The 14,531-nt window shown below is 45.2% G+C and overlaps 1 long non-coding RNA gene across 2 annotated transcripts in view; it reads left to right on the top strand.

The window, feature by feature from the left end:
- LOC141978995 (uncharacterized) overlaps nt 1-14,531 on the top strand; it is a 58,933-nt gene that overhangs the window by 24,718 nt on the left and 19,684 nt on the right. The gene's annotated exons all lie outside the window — the stretch shown is intronic.

The following is a 14,531-nucleotide window of genomic DNA, read 5'->3' as shown; positions in this document are numbered from 1 at the left end:
CATAAATTATGTAATACAAGAGGAAGCTAATCAAGTGATGAATCCAATGTTGCAAGGCATACAAGAGCTATTACAGGAGGAATGTTTTACTATTTATAACATGTATGATATAGCATGACTATTCAATGACACTCCATGCAAAATTAACCAGCTAATTGCTCATAATGATGATTGGCAAAAAGACCAATCATTAGGAAAGGAAATTATTTGCTTTGCATATGGAGACTATGTCATTAATACTATCACTGAGGCATTGCAATCCCTAGAATTGGGAAGGATCCCCAATCTAATTAAAGATGAGCAATTATTAAATTGGTATTGCCCTAAATGTTTTGAAAGGTCTGAAGGGGAGAGATCTGTATGTTTGATTGCATGTCCACATGTATCCATTGGAATTATGAGACAAATAGGGTCTGTGACACCACATCCCAACTGAGACAGTTATTTTCTCAAAATTGTGTTGTAGCACGATCCTTGTATGTTTCATTCACAGTCTCTTTACCTGTGTTTGACTCAGACAAGGATGTGTATAAGTGGTTGGCTGCAGTACAGTCCATAGGTCACCTCGAAGATGGTATCTACAAGGAATGTGTCAATGTGCCTCCCTTGGCAGTCTATCACACTGCAACCCAAACATGGAAAGTTCCGCAGATGGCCTGTTGCTCTAAAAAGGGGCCTCAGTATATCTGCAGATATAATGTGTTTGAGGCAAGTACTATCTTGTGTGAACGGCAGGGAGGGATCCAGAATCAATCATCGTTAGAGTGTATGGTCCAACTGACCAGATGGAAGACTCCTGCGGAGAGGGTGACCTATGCTGGAAATAGTCAATTTTGCATAGTAACCAACCAGGAAAGGTTCCTATATGGTTTCTTGGCGTGTCAGGTCACAGATCCAGACTTCTGTTTTACTCCTAAGCAGTTTACCTCAATTGGAAATCAAGTGATTTCCCCTATTCCTGCCTTTGAAAACACACAACTGTTGTTCAGTCTGATCCCTCCTATCAGAATTTGACTATTCAATATACCGCAACATTTTTAGTTCATAATCCCCCTCTGGAACTACAGTTAAAACAATTGGTATCCCAAAAGGAAACCTACCTTATCCAAATTACAAATGATGTGGATAAGGCTAATCAAGCAATCGTCCAGTTATTAGATGGGAAAGGCCAAGAAGTAGATTCTCCCTGGAAGGAAATTGGATTAAAGGGATGGATTATTATCCAAGGTATTACAACAGAAATTGTTTTCATAACTTTAGGATGTATACAGTGGAAACTCAATAAGTTACAAAGGAAAACACCTCCGATATAACCAACTGATTATGCCTCTATAATGCTCATGATAAGAGATATCAAGAAATAGAATCTATCCCTTTGTCAGTGTGATCGGGTTCTTTAGTAATCACCCCCTATCAAAGCGGGGATTTGTAACCCATAGGATTGTTTTGCTAGCTATTAAAGCCCTGGCTGGGATGATTTAATTGGGGATTGGTCCTGCTTTGAGCAGGGGGTTGGACTAGATGACCTCCTGAGGTCCTTTCCAACCCTGATATTCTATGATTCTATGTCCTACGAATCCAGCCACCCATATCGAATAATATGTTTCTCTTTCTGAATTAATTCATTTTATTCTTATGTTATCAGTATTAATTCCTATGAATTTAGGATGTGTTGAGGCATATGATATGTGTTTCCTAATAATTATACATGGAATAAGTTTTGCTGAAATGCAAGAAGCCCACTGGCCTGTATCCAGTAAGATCCGCTAAACAGCTAAAAGTATAATCAGTTAAGAGTAAATCAGCATAAAGGCTGGTAACCTTTGGCACAGACAGGAATGGTCCCTAAACTTTGGGAAACCAAAGGGAGGAACTATACACAACACTGAACAGGTTTATCCAGCATCTACAACCGGTTGGTAACTGCAGGGTATACCACAACCTGGAAGTCACCAAGAGAGCCTAGGTTGGCAGTTTTGGGAGTGAGATAATCCTTATTAATATATAGAGAGTAAGTGTCATAATCCGCTAACCGAAAGGATAAGAGTACCCATAAATTTCTTAGGGTATGGAAATAAGATTTGGGTATAGTAGCTTAGGCCTGCATGACGTAGCGTCAGGATCCTATAAAATACCTTGTAAGGAAGAGTTTTGAGCACTTTTTAGTCTTTAGCTCTTTCTTTTCTTAGTCTAGAGAATATAGGAGAACAATCGTCCATCACGCTCAGCTTGTGTAGTATACTGTAACTCCTCAACATTCCTAACTATTGGGGAAGCCAGCACCATTGTGTTATCGGACATGCCAGGAGTAAGGCTGGTCCTTCATCTCCTATTACCGGGTCCTCAAGGAAGGCTGAGAGTGTGTTAAGGTACTTATAATAGGAATATTACCACCAGAAGTTTTGGAATTGTTTTACTGATTTGCAGTCATAAGTTTCATAGCATTTATTATTCTTTCGTTAATCTCAATAAAGTTTTTATCAATTTGGTAATGTCCTCAGTGTAAGTGTTTTTGCCAAGCACCCTGAGAGTCCTCTCCCGATATAGAGCTCTCTGAGTTCTTGGACCCTGTAGTCTGACTTGTACAAGAACCTATAAATCTTCCAGTTGGATGCGATCAGTGGCAAGCCATAAGAACTAACCCATAAAATTCAGGTCAACAAAACAATAACATAAAGTGAGCACTGTGCACTTTGTATTTTGTGTAGTAATTGAAACTAATATTTTTGAAAATATAGAAAACAGCCAAAAATATTTTAAAAGAGTATTCTATTATTGTTAACAGCACAATTAAAATGGTGATTGTTATTTTTCAATTGTGCAATTAATCACGATTAATTTTTTTGAATCATTTGACAGCCCTAGTATTTTATATCAATCTTTGGGAATTGGTGAGAAAATGGGTCAAAACTTAAATATTTGATTATATGAGAGGGAAAACACCAAGATCTGGGGGATTCTATAGCTTTAATAATTAGCTAGAGGGGAAAACTGGTAAGGTTTGAAGGGATCATATCGGAATATTCAATAAACCACCACCACCTGCCACCTCCCACCATTGAGCAGGGAAACCTTTTTAAAGCTGCTTTAAGCTGGGAAGGAGCCAGCAGGGGATGGACAGGTAATTGGCAAGTAATAGCTGGGGAGGGACTTGCTTGGGGCAGTTGTGGGTGGAGGCGGCAGCTGCTGGGATTGGTTAATAATTGGGGAGAAAAGGAGGAAGAACTGGAGAGACTTTTATGGATGTTTGAGAGGAGAGGGTCCTGTTCTTTCCCCTGCAGGGATGCTCTGCCTGCACAGAGGTCGTTCAATCTCCAGAGTGTCACACTGTCTTTCCCCTCCCTGACACTTCCAGACACACAAGGGGGAACCCTCCCATTAGGGCCCGATTTCTTTCCCTACAGTTTGCCTCTCTGGGGCAGATCCTGGCCGGAGCTTGGAGGCAGACTGAGGGTGGGAGTTTCCTTTGCAGCTAAGACCCCCCGTCCCTCCCCTTCCCGCAAGTTCATTAGCACCAAGGGAGCCGATGTGCAAAAGCCGCAAGATCTCAGGATCCCTCTGTGCCCAGAGTCACTTTCCTGCCCGTGCCCAGTTCTTCCCCATCCAATGGTCTCTCTCAATTACCTGGAGTCTCCGGCTCAGGCTTGGTGTCTGCAGAGCCCAGGGTTGCCCTATGGGCTGGCTCCAGCTGGAGAAACTTCCCCCCACTTCAGCTGGAGACACAAGAAGCTTGAATGCTGGTCTCTCCCCAGCTGGGGAATCAACAGCTGCTCCTGCTGGGCTTCCAGGTCACAGCGGAGGCAGACCAGCGGCTTGTAACAATACCTGGTCTCGGTCCTTTGTTCTCCCCAGTTCCTCCTGGCTCCTCCCAGCTGCTCCAGCCCCTTCCTGTGTGTGTCCTGCAAACACTAACCCGCGCTGCAGCAGCGATCACTGGGGCAAGGCAGGGCTATCTCCGGCCGCAGCCAGCCCCCCTCTCTGCTCACCACCCATGTGTCTGTGACTCGCCAGAGCCGCTGTATTTACTGACACACACACACGCTCTGGCACCTGGCTAGCACTTTCAGAAGCCGATCTAGCTCGGGGAGAGGGATCACCGCTGGCTGGGAAGAGGAAAGTGACCAACATCTCCCAGCCTGAGAGGGAGAGAGAGACTGAAAGGGGCAGAAGGAGAAATAAGTGGGCAGAGCAGTTCCCAACTTCCCCATCATTTCACCTGTGGGCAGATTCCTAATCAGCTGTGTGCAAATATCCCCAGTGTGGAGCAAAGCACAGATCCCCCAAGTTATGCCCAGGATGCCTCAGTTCATGGATTCCCTGCTATCTTCCACCCCAGCCCTGGGGTTTTCAATTGCAATGTAGATGTGCCCCGAGCCCCTGTGCAGGGCTGTACCTGCTGCTCCAGGCCTGAAGGGATGGCGCCACCATGTGGCTGGTTTATCCATTCCCCCCTGGGGTGCTTTCACAGGGGAGCGCATTTTCTCTGCAGGGAGCCACGAGCGGAAAAACCTGTCTCTGGTAGTGTTCAACCTCGTAGAAACTCTCTTGTGCATCTGCAGCCTCTTCTTGTCCCCTCCCCGAACCTGGCCGCAGGTGCCAGCTGGCCGTGGTACCTTGTCTTGCCTTGGTTCCTAGTTCTGTTCTCTTGGCACGGATCCCCCAGCTCTGGCAGAGTTCTGGAGGTTTTGTGGGCAGGGTGTTTTTTTATTGTTGTTTAGTGGAGGATTTGGCCCACAGTGACTGTTATTGAGTCACACCAGGATGAGTGATGCACAGAAAGGGCCCCTGCTTGAAGTTCAGCCAGGGAGCTATTGCCCTTGGAGCTGGAGCTGCTGTTATTTTATAACCAGCAAAGGAGGGTGTGCGTCCCTGACACTTGCCCCAGGATCTGCCTCTCAGCGCCTTATTCACTGCAGATTAGAATCTTACTCTAGCACCAGGTTGAGTATTTCCCTGTTGAGGATTTCCCTGTTTAGTCACGCACTGCAATCTGATTCAACAGTGAGAAGTAAAAAAAACCTGGGCTTTAGTATATTTCTGAAACTCTGCATGCTCGTGGACATCTTTACGTTCCCTGTGTGTCAGGGTAACACCCACCTCTGATTGTGGCTTGAATGAACAAAACAATAACGTAGCTGCAGAGGGCACTAAAAGAAAAACTAGATGAAAGGAACTTTTGTGCAATGGTTTGGCCTTTGTGCTGGGATAATATAGTGAATTCCAGCACTGGCCATGGGGGTAACAAACCTTAGCCCATTATTTTGCCTTTAGCTAAGCTCCTGGGCATAAAATCCACTGTTCTTAATGGGGGTAGGACTCAGCAATTATTAAATTAAAAAATCTTCAGGGAAGTAGCTGCAAGTAGTCCCCAAAGGTTTCTTTGTGTTCACATCTGTACAGGAACGAGGCATAAAGCAGAAATGGAGGGAGGGTCTCTAAATTTAAATCAGGTTTCAGAGTAACAGCCGTGTTAGTCTGTATTCGCAAAAAGAACAGGAGGACTTGTGGCACCTTAGAGACTAACCAATTTATTTGAGCATAAGCTTTCGTGAGCTACAGCTCACTTCATCGGATGCATACTGTGGAAAGTATAGAAGATCTTTTTATACACACAAAGCATGAAAAAAATGGGTGTTTACCACTACAAAAGGTTCTCTCTCCCCCCACCCCACTTTCCTGCTGGGGATAGCTTATCTAAAGTGATCACTCTCCTTACAATGTGTATGATAATCAAGTTGGGCGTTAGGGGACGAGAGCTGAGGAAGTGTTGTTCTAACACCCCTACTCTACTTGCGCTATATTGATAACATCTTCATCTGGACCCATGGAAAAGAAGCCCTTGAGGAATTCCACCATGATTTCAACAATTTCCATCCCACCATCAACCTCAGCCTGGTCCAGTCCACACAAGAGATCCACTTCCTGGACACTACAGTGCTAATAAACGATGGTCACATCAACACCACCCTATACCGGAAGCCTACTGACCCCTATTCCTACCTACATGCCTCCAGCTTTCACCCAGACCACACCACACGATCCATTGTCTACAGCCAAGCTCTGCGATACAACCGCATTTGCTCCAACCCCTCAGACAGAGACAAACACCTACAAGATCTCTATCAAGCATTCTTACAACTACAATACCCACCTGCGGAAGTGAAGAAACAGATTGATAGAGCCAGAAGAGTTCCCAGAAGTCACCTACTACAGGACAGGCCTAACAAAGAAAATAACAGAACGCCACTAGCCGTAACCTTCAGCCCCCAACTAAAACCCCTCCAATGCATCATCAAGGATCTACAACCTATCCTGAAGGATGACCCAACACTCTCACAGATCTTGGGAGACAGGCCAGTCCTTGCCTACAGACAGCCCCCCACCCTGAAGCAAATACTCACCAGCAACCACATACCACACAACAGAACCACTAACCCAGGAACCTATCCTTGCAACAAAGCCCATTGCCAACTGTGCCCACATATCTATTCAGGGGACACCATCATAGGGCCTAATCACATCAGCCACACGATCAGAGGCTCGTTCACCTGCACATCTACCAATATGATATATGCCATCATGTGCCAGCAATGCCCCTCTGCCATGTACATTGGTCAAACTGGACAGTCTCTATGTAAAAGAATAAATGGACACAAATCAGATGTCAAGAATTATAACATTCATAAACCAGTCGGAGAACACTTCAATCTCTCTGGTCATGCGATTACAGACATGAAAGTTGCGATATTACAACAAAAAAATTTCAAAACCAGACTCCAGCGAGAGACTGTTGAATTGCAATTTATTTGCGTACTGGAAAAAGGCTAATGTAGTGCCAATCTTTAAAAAAGGGAAGAAGGAGGATCCTGGGAACTACAGGCCAGTCAGCCTCACCTCAGTCCCTGGAAAAATCATGGAGCAGGTCCTCAAAGAATCAATCCTGAAGCACTTACATGAGAGGAAAGTGATCAGGAACAGTCAGCATGGATTCACCAAGGGAAGGTCATGCCTGACTAATCTAATCGCCTTTTATGATGAGATTACTGGTTCTGTGGATGAAGGGAAAGCAGTGGATGTATTGTTTCTTGACTTTAGCAAAGCTTTTGACACGGTCTCCCACAGTATTCTTGTCAGCAAGTTAAAGAAGTATGGGCTGGATGAATGCACTATAAGGTGGGTAGAAAGCTGGCTAGATTGTCGGGCTCAACGGGTAGTGATCAATGGCTCCATGTCTAGTTGGCAGCTGGTGTCAAGTGGAGTGCCCCAGGGGTCGGTCCTGGGGCCGGTTTTGTTCAATATCTTCATAAATGATCTGGAGGATGGTGTGGATTGCACTCTCAGCAAATTTGCGGATGATACTAAACTGGGAGGAGTGGTAGATATGCTGGAGGGGAGGGATAGGATACAGAAGGACCTAGACAAATTGGAGGATTGGGCCAAAAGAAATCTGATGAGGTTCAATAAGGATAAGTGCAGGGTCCTGCACTTAGGATGGAAGAATCCAATGCACCGCTACAGACTAGGGACCGAATGGCTAGGCAGCAGTTCTGCGGAAAAGGACCTAGGGGTGACAGTGGACGAGAAGCTGGATATGAGTCAGCAGTGTGCCCTTGTTGCCAAGAAGGCCAATGGCATTTTGGGATGTATAAGTAGGGGCATAGCGAGCAGATCGAGGGACGTGATCGTTCCCCTCTATTCGACACTGGTGAGGCCTCATCTGGAGTACTGTGTCCAGTTTTGGGCCCCACACTGCAAGAAGGATGTGGATAAATTGGAGAGAGTCCAGCGAAGGGCAACAAAAATGATTAGGGGTCTAGAGCACATGACTTATGAGGAGAGGCTGAGGGAGCTGGGATTGTTTAGTCTGCAGAAGAGAAGAATGAGGGGGGATTTGATAGCTGCTTTCAACTACCTGAAAGGGGGTTCCAAAGAGGATGGCTCTAGACTGTTCTCAATGGTAGCAGATGACAGAACGAGGAGTAATGGTCTCAAGTTGCAATGGGGGAGGTTTAGATTGGATATTAGGAAAAACTTTTTCACTAAGAGGGTGGCGAAACACTGGAATGCGTTACCTAGGGAGGTGGTAGAATCTCCTTCCTTAGAGGTTTTTAAGGTCAGGCTTGACAAAGCTCTGGCTGGGATGATTTAACTGGGAATTGGTCCTGCTTCGAGCAGGGGGTTGGACTAGATGACCTTCTGGGGTCCCTTCCAACCCTGATATTCTATGATTCTATGATTCTATGGATACAATTAACTTAGGCTTGAATAGAGACTGGGAGTGGCTAAGTCATTATGCAAGGTAACCTATTTCCCCTTGTTTTTTCCTACACCCCCCCCCAGACGTTCTTGTTAAACCCTGGATTTGTGCTAGAAATGGCCCACCTTGATTATCATACACATTGTAAGGAGAGTGATCACTTTAGATAAGCTATTACCAGGAGGAGAGTGGGGTGGGGGGAGAGCAAACCTTTTGTAGTGGTAAACACCCATTTTTTCATGCTTTGTGTGTATAAAAAGATCTTCTATACTTTCCACAGCATGCATCCGATGAAGTGAGCTGTAGCTCATGAAAGCTTATGCTCAAATAAATTGGTTAGTCTCTAACGTGCCACAAGTACTCCTTTTCTTTTTGTAAATTTAAATAAGTTTTAGAGAGAAATGTGTTCAAACACAGTGAGGAAGAAATAACAAGTGATCCCCAGCTGCTTCCCCCAAGCCTTAGGAGGGGATTAGCTGCCAACAGCTGCGGCTGCTGCCCTGAGGGGAGCGGTATAAGCTGTCTGCCCATGGATGCAGCCCACCAGCTGGTTCTCCTGGGGCAGAAGGTGAGTGGCTGGGCAGGGATGCCTCACTGGCTGGGGTCAGGACTATGAACAGGGGTCTCAGGAACCTGCCTTCGGGGGGGTGTTGAGGATGCTGAGGTAGTGGAATCTCAGCATCACAGTCATCAAGAGTCAAAGCTGCTTGGGGGTGAGCATGGGGGGCAATGGTCCTAGTGGATTTTTTGTGCATCCCTTTCACTACTTGCCCACAACAACCTGGCAGCTCCCAGTTTTCTTTTTGCACTACGGCTGTGTGCTCTGTGGGAAGGGGCTTCTTGGAATCGGTATTTCCAGATGCATTAAAGAGTCATAAAGGAGAAGGAAAAGTTAATGCCTTAGAAAAGTCTGTGTGTGTTAGATGGATGGGAGGGTGTCTAGAAACCACTCAGCTCTAGTCTCTTTTCCCTGATTTCCTTTATAAAACCTGAAGCAGGGAGCAAGAGTAGTTGCCCTCTCTGAGGCTTGAACTCCAGACCTTCAGATTACAAGACTGACACACTGCCAACTGCACTAAAAGGGCTGTGGAAAGATTTCAGCTTGGTGCATATAGGACCTTCCTCCAGCAGTGACTGGGGCAGTCATGGAGCCTGGGGTGTGCTGGAAGAAGCCAGGAGATCTGATACCCGGAGACCTGTCCTGGCAGCTTTCTCAGCAGCAAATAAATCAATCCTCCCTGCCAGTGAACAATCCACCGGGAGCTAATGGTAGGTTCACGAGCTATACACCAACCTCCCATTTTAGAACTTACTCTCCTTACCCTAGTACAGGTCGTTCCATGTGAATTAGGCAAAGCAAGTTGGGGGAAGCTACATGTGTAATATAAACCAGTGCTCCAGGTAAGGCTTGAACTCGTAACCCCAGCACTATTCCCCTTCACACTAACCAGTTGCACCGCTGCTTCTTACACAAAGTTGGTAAGGTTTCAGAGTAGCAGATGTGTTCGTCTGTATCCGCAAAAAGAACAGGAGGACTTGTGGCACCTTAGAGATGAACCAATTTATTTGAGCATAAACTTTCGTGAGCTGCAGCTCACTTCATCAGATGCATGTAGTGGAAAACACAGTGGGCAGATTTTATATACACAGAGAACATGAAACAATGGGTGTTCCCCACCCCGCTCTCCTGCTGGTAACACCAATTGTTTCATGTTCTCTGTGTACATAAATCTCCCTACTGTATTTTCCACTGAATGCATCCGATGAAGTGAGCTGCAGCTCACGAAAGCTTATGCTCAAATAAATTGGTTCGTCTCTAAGGTGCCACAAGTCCTCCTGTTCTTTTTTGTGGATACAGACTAACACAGCTGCTACTCTGAAACCTTCCTCTAAGAACTACCCTCCTCAAAAGGAAAAGGAATCTCAGCACCAAAAATAAAATGGGTTGCAGGAATTTTTAAAAGACAAAATACTCACTGTGTGTTGTGCATCCATCACAATTCTTATTAATAAGTATTGTGGCAAGGTACCACCTCGGTCTCACCAGCCTCAGCTGTTTTTAGCCTTGGTGAGACAGGCTGGGGTAAAACAGCCCTTCTAAGATGCACAGGGGCAGTCCGCTCCTTCGCCCAGCCTGTCTTTTGGGCTTGGTTTTCTTCCCTTATGGGAGGGAATGCAGCCTCCCCTGCTGTCTTGGTACTCCTAGTCTACTAGCAGCTTGACTCCTTCTCTCTCTCATCCTTCCTTCTTCTCCCAACACGGGAGGGTTTAAAAAGGTCTCAGGCAGCCCTTAGTTGGAATCAGCTGACCCTAATTGACCTCAGGTAACTGCCTCTCAGCTGATCCTAATTGATTCTCTGGTAACCCCTTCTCAGCTGAACCTGACTGACCTGTAGTTACCTCTTCTCAGTTGATAGGGAGGAGGGCCTTTTACCCTTCTGGGACTGTTTTCTACACACACACCCATTGCAGCTGTCTGTCCTGAGTTTATCACAGTATGTGTATCTCATGACACATCTCATGTCTTTCCTTTGCAAACAAGAGAAGGTGGGAACTCCATGATCCTTAAAATCTAACGAGGGAAACGGTCACACACACTGTTTTCCTCTTTACAGACATTTACTTTAGCACTTATCCAAATAAATTCCATTTGAAAAACAAATAATTAAATTCTCTATGGAGTTTGTACTCTCAGATCCATTACTTCTCCCACCCCAAGCTTTGGAGTAAGGTTTGATGTCAGAACTCCTCTGTCCAAGGGGGATGAATTATCCCAAATAAACTTTCCAGCATTAACCACCATTGCCTATATTAGTAACAAAAAGGAAAAAACAACAACATATACTTCAGTTTTCCAATATAATTCAGGTTATCACATCATTAGCATCTTACTCTTTAACCAATAAATTCATTTTTAATTTCTTTTTCATTGGTACCAATGACACACCTAAAGATTGCAAAATCTTATATGATAAGATAAGTAGCTCTATGGATACGGGGAATGTGCTGGACATGGTATACTTTGACTTTAGCAAAGCTTTTGATGTGGTCTCCCACAGTATTCTTGCCAGCAAATTAAAAAAGAATGGGCTGGATGAATGGACTATAAGGTGGATAGAAAGCTGGCTAGATAGTCAGGCTCAACGGGTAGTGATCAATGGCTCGATGTCTAGTTGGCAGATGGTATCAAGCAAAGTGCCCCAGAGGTTGGTCCTGGGGCCAGTTTTGTTCAACATCTTCATTAATGATCTGATGGATTGCACCCTCAACAAGTCCACGGATGACACTAAGCTGGGGGGAGAGGTAGATATTCTGGAGGGTAGGAACAGAGTCCAGAGTGACCTAGACTAATTGGAGGATTGGGCCAAAAGAAATCTACTGAAGTTCAACACGGACAAGTGCACTTAGGATGGAAGAATCCCATGCACTGCTATAGCTAGGGACCGACTAGCTAAGCGGCAGTTCTGCAGAAAAGGACCTGGGGATTACAGCAGACGAGAAACGGGATATGAGTCAGCAATGTGCCCTTGTTGCCAAGAAGGCTAACGGCACATTGGGCTGCATTAGTAAGAACATTGCCAGCAGTTCGAGGCAAGTGTTATTTACCTCTATTCGGCACTGGTGAGGGCACATCTGCAGTACTGCGTCCAGTTTTGGGCCCCCCAATAGAGAAAGGATGTGGACAAATTGGAGAGAGTCCAGCAGAGGGCAACAAAAATGATTAGGGGGCTGGGGCACATGACTTACGAGGAGAGGCTGAGGGAACTGGGCTTATTTAGTCTGCAGAAGTGAAGAATGAGGGGGGATTTAATAGCTGCCTTCAACTACCTGAGGGGGGGTTCCAAAGAGGATGGAGCTCGGCTGTTCTCAGTGGTGGCAGATGACAGAACAAGGAGTAATGGTCTCAAGTTGCAGTGGGGGAGGTCTAGGTTGGATATTAGGAAACACGATTTCACTAGGAGGGTGGTGAAGCACTGGAATGGGTTCCCTAGGGAGGTGGTGGAATCTCCATCCTTAGAGGTTTTTAAGGTCTGGCTTGACAAAGCCCTGACTGGGATGATTTAGTTGGGGTTGGTCCTGCTTTGAGCAGGGGGTTGGACTCGATGATCTCCTGAGGTCTCTTCCAACCCTAACCTTCTATGATTCTATGATATGTGTTAGTTTCCTTTGAAATCCCAGTTGAGACCAAGTGAGCCATTACGGTTTACCCCTCATATAGGTGCATTCCACTTCCGATAGTTCATTTATCTCTGGGTCTTCTGCCATAAGTATTGGTAGAAAGCTTCTCCTAGGAGGGCAGGTTTGCATCATGATAAAAAAACACCTGTGCTTTTTTTTTACACTTTGTAATCTTCTGAAGTATCAGGAGGTGGAGGAGAAGGGGTCCAAATACATAAGACACAAGAACAAAACTAAGAGACAAATGCATAGAATCAGGACACAAGATTTGTGAATGCTGCAGTCTGAACTCTGGGCCTGACCCATTCATTCCTTCATTGGTTACCATCCCTTCCACAGCATGAACGTCCTTGTTGTCCGACCAGGCAGCCAGACTGGGATCCATGGGGAAGGAATGTCCTCTGAAGGCATCAACCATTTCTCACTTTGCCTCATGGAACTTTGGATCTCAATGGTAGAGGACAATTGTTCCCAATCTAACCCTGGCGTCCTTTGGGGCTGTAATCAGTGCCACTGTACTAGGCAGTGGTGTTCCAAAAACAGTTTGATCTGGGTCATAGTGCATCACAGCTTCTTCTCTGGGGTGAAAATGAACAAGTGCGTGCCTGTTAGTTTGCCCTGAGTTCTTGCAAATCCTTTGCCTTGGACAGGGTAAATTTACATTTCTCCATTGTAGAATCCTTTACCAGACCACCCAAAATCTGAGTACTTTTCGTGAAGAATGGCCTCTCAAACATGCCCAGTTTATTTCTTTCAAATGGTGTCACAGATCCAAGTTAGGAACCAGATTAGAGCCCTGGATCCAAGTCTCACTGAGTTACCAGAGGTGGGGTTTCTATTAGAAAATAGTTATTTTTCTGCAACTGTCTCACATTCAACACTGATTTCATTTTATACACAATTGCAGCAACTAGAAAGGGCGAGTTCAGCAAAGCACCACTTCTCTTTCCTCCACATCTGCATAGTTCGGGACAACATTTCCTAATTCACAAGGTTAGCCAGGCGAGATCTTCAGGAGTAACCTCCTGTAGGGCCTGGGACACAACCAGTTTGAGAACCAAATACAAGGGGATTTTGCACCCTTCCATGCCTCTTACTTTGGAATTCTCTCCTTGGATCGTCTGAGACATATTGACCTAAACAATTGAACACCACTGTGATCATCTGAACTTGCTTCAGTTAGTTGCACAGTTTGGGGTCTGCCACGATTTCAGAGCAGAGATTTAAACACACTACTATGGCTTTGTTAGCATGTCCAATAACTTGGCGTATTCTCTCCTGTTGACTGAACTGCACTTGGACTTTCTCCGGGTCATCATGGCAGGGTGGGAAAATAGCAAAAGAAAAAGAAAAAAAATGGAATCTATTTTACGATTTGGCTCAAATTCCCCAGGAAATCTGTTACATTCTGTCAAACAAAACTAATGTCCATTTATGTAACAAAATGGCCTTCAGGAGAGAGAGAAAAACCCGCCTCTCACCGAGGGGTAAGAACCTTTTTTGTTTCACAGAATGTTAAATTCCAGAGCAGGATACACCTGATGACTCAGAATCAGGACAACAGATTCTCCCATCATCTCCTCTTCTCATCCTTTGAAACCTGCTTCACTCCACGCTGTCTCACAGTTACTGAGTCATGTGCTTTAGGAAAGTTTTAGCATCATCATAATGTGAAAAAACAGCCAGCCTTCCCATCCAAAAACAATCCCAACTCAGAAGGAAAAAGACAAGAAGTGGCTTTGCCTATAGATGAAAAATGGGGTTTAAACAAAGAATGATCACATGGCTTTAGATTCATTAAAAAATCTCCTTCTGGGACTGTGACTCTTTTACCTCCAAACCTAGTGAGTCTGATTTAGGATCAAAGAAATCGAACCACGATTCCTAAGCGCGGAGAGCTCAGAACACTGTGTCTTGGGAAACTATGGGAGGTGGAGGGAAAGAATGTGAAGAAGATAAACTCTGCACAGCTGAGACAGAAGGAAACACTGCTGGGATGATGGGAAAGGAGGGAATCCCTCCGACACAACCGATTGTCTTTGAGTGTCACAGAATTTGCTATAATCAAATACATTTTAAGTGAGAAAATGGTACA

The sequence above is a fragment of the Natator depressus genome, chromosome 28 (assembly GCF_965152275.1).
Source record: "Natator depressus isolate rNatDep1 chromosome 28, rNatDep2.hap1, whole genome shotgun sequence".
Taxonomy (NCBI): Eukaryota; Metazoa; Chordata; order Testudines; family Cheloniidae; genus Natator; species Natator depressus.
The sequence above is the reverse complement of the archived record's forward strand: the minus strand, read 5'-3'. Positions and strand labels throughout refer to the sequence as shown.